General features: G+C 30.9%; 2 non-coding genes across 2 annotated transcripts in view; both read right to left on the bottom strand.

Moving 5' to 3' along the window:
- LOC138858796 (large subunit ribosomal RNA) overlaps positions 1–1,573 on the bottom strand; it is a 3,977-nt gene extending 2,404 nt beyond the window's left edge. Inside the window, exon 1 of the ribosomal RNA XR_011397827.1 lies at positions 1–1,573. This exon is cut by the window's left edge and continues 2,404 nt beyond it. This is a non-coding gene — a ribosomal RNA (large subunit ribosomal RNA).
- A 502-nt stretch (positions 1,574–2,075) lies between these two features.
- Positions 2,076–2,254, bottom strand: LOC138858784 (5.8S ribosomal RNA). The gene has a single exon (XR_011397815.1). It is a non-coding gene; the product is annotated as a 5.8S ribosomal RNA (ribosomal RNA).
- Between the last annotated feature and the right edge of the window lie 246 nt (positions 2,255–2,500).

Genomic DNA, 2,500 nt, shown 5'->3' with positions numbered 1-2,500 from the left:
CTTTAGCGGTAATGTATAGGTATACAACTTAAGCGCCATCCATTTTAAGGGCTAGTTGCTTCGGCAGGTGAGTTGTTACACACTCCTTAGCGGATTACGACTTCCATGTCCACCGTCCTGCTGTTTTAAGCAACCAACGCCTTTCATGGTATCTGCATGAGTTGTTAATTTAGGCACCGTAACATTACGTTTGGTTCATCCCACAGCGCCAGTTCTGCTTACCAAAAGTGGCCCACTGGGCACATTATATCATAACCTCAACCTTCATATCAAGAAAGGTGAGGTTCTTACCCATTTAAAGTTTGAGAATAGGTTAAGGTCGTTTCGACCCTAAGGCCTCTAATCATTCGCTTTACCAGATAAGATTATTTTACATAATTTTTAAATGCACCAGCTATCCTGAGGGAAACTTCGGAGGGAACCAGCTACTAGATGGTTCGATTGGTCTTTCGCCCCTATACTCAATTCTGACAATCGATTTGCACGTCAGAACTGTTTCGGTCTTCCATCAGGGTTTCCCCTGACTTCAACCTGATCAAGTATAGTTCACCATCTTTCGGGTCACAGCATATATGCTCAAGGTACGCTCCAGTTAGAGGTATAAATAATAATAAATTATCATTATACATAACTATATGGAACGCCCCGGGATTGAATTAATAATGTAATACATTAAAAATTAATCCCATTATTAATACAGTTAAGTTAATTTCGCCATTAGGTTTAATATAACCCAATGACTTGCACATATGTTAGACTCCTTGGTCCGTGTTTCAAGACGGGTCCCGAAGGTATCCTGAATCTTTCGCATTGTTAATCATATAAATGCATACAATTAATATTAAAATCAATGATAATAATATTATTGTAAAATTCAAAAGAATTTTAGCATTATATATAATAAAATCTATCAACACTTTATCAAATCATCAGTAATTATTCTATGTTAATAAGCTAAAAGCAAATTAATTTGAATAAACTTAAAAACCAATGATCTTTTGATAAATATTTTATTATGTTAATAGATTACAATGTCCTTATATGAAAAAAATGCACACTATTACTATAATATTTAAAATTAAATACTACAGTTATAATGATGAATTTTTCATAATGGATATTCAGGTTCATCGGGCTTAACCTCTAAGCAGTTTCACGTACTATTTAACTCTCTATTCAGAGTTCTTTTCAACTTTCCCTCACGGTACTTGTTTACTATCGGTCTCATGGTTATATTTAGTTTTAGATGGAGTTTACCACCCACTTAGTGCTGCACTATCAAGCAACACGACTCTTTGGAAATATCTTTCTAGTAATCATTAACGTTATACGGGCCTGGCACCCTCTATGGGTAAATGGCCTCATTTAAGAAGGACTTAAATCGTTAATTTCTCATACTAGATATTAAGATATTCCATACACTGCATCTCACATTTGCCATATAGACAAAGTGACTTAGTGCTGAACTATTTTCTTTTCGCTCGCCGCTACTAAGAAAATCCTTGTTAGTTTCTTTTCCTCCCCTCATTAATATGCTTAAATTCAGGGGGTAGTCCCATATGAGTTGAGGTTGTATAAAATATATTTTAGATTGATTTGTTTATTTTTATTTAATTTTTTTGCTATTTGCTATTTTAAAGAAATATATTTTTATATCTTGATTACTCAATATTATTCAATCTTTTCATCCCTTTTTAAAATTCATAATATAATAATTAATAAAATTAACAACATTATTCCTCCACATATCATATATTTTTTTTTATTATAAATTTTTCTCAATACAATAGAGTGAATTAATTCTAGAATAAAAATTTATTTTATGCTAGACATTCCTCTTATGTATTATTTAATATAATTTAAATAATGTTGAAAATTTTTTCTTTTATGGGAATACTAAGATTCTCATTTATCATAAATTTTCGTTCAAATATGAGGTATTCAAGAATATATTTTCTATATTTCTTTTTATGCTATTAATATTATGGATTGAAAAATACAATCCAATAATATGCCATATGCTTAAATTCTATTAATTGACTAAAAGAATAAGCAACTAATTTAGCATAGTCTTACAACCCTCAACCATATGTAGTCCAAGCAGCACTTTAAAATTAATTAAAGTACATAACAGCATGGACCGCAATATGCGTTCAAAATGTCGATGTTCATGTGTCCTGCAGTTCACACGATGACGCACAGTTTGCTGCGTTCTTCATCGACCCATGAGCCGAGTGATCCACCGCTTAGAGTGATAATTTTTTTGTATTTTTTTAATTCAAAGTCAAAGAATTTTAATTTATTGAAAGTATTAATAATTAATCAATAATAAATTTTTAATACATAAGTTTAAAACATCTTTCAATAAATTGTAATTTTAAACCCAAACATTTGCAGCTGCGCATGTCTTAGGTCAACAAAAACAGTAATACCTTTTATATATTATTTTCTTCTCTATTTGTGCGTTTTCTTTTTTTAAATTTTTCAACATGTTTTTAAT

The sequence above is a fragment of the Bactrocera oleae genome, unplaced genomic scaffold (genome assembly GCF_042242935.1).
Source record: "Bactrocera oleae isolate idBacOlea1 unplaced genomic scaffold, idBacOlea1 ctg00000015.1, whole genome shotgun sequence".
Lineage (NCBI taxonomy): Eukaryota > Metazoa > Arthropoda > Insecta > Diptera > Tephritidae > Bactrocera > Bactrocera oleae.
This window is presented reverse-complemented; position numbering and strand designations above follow the sequence as displayed.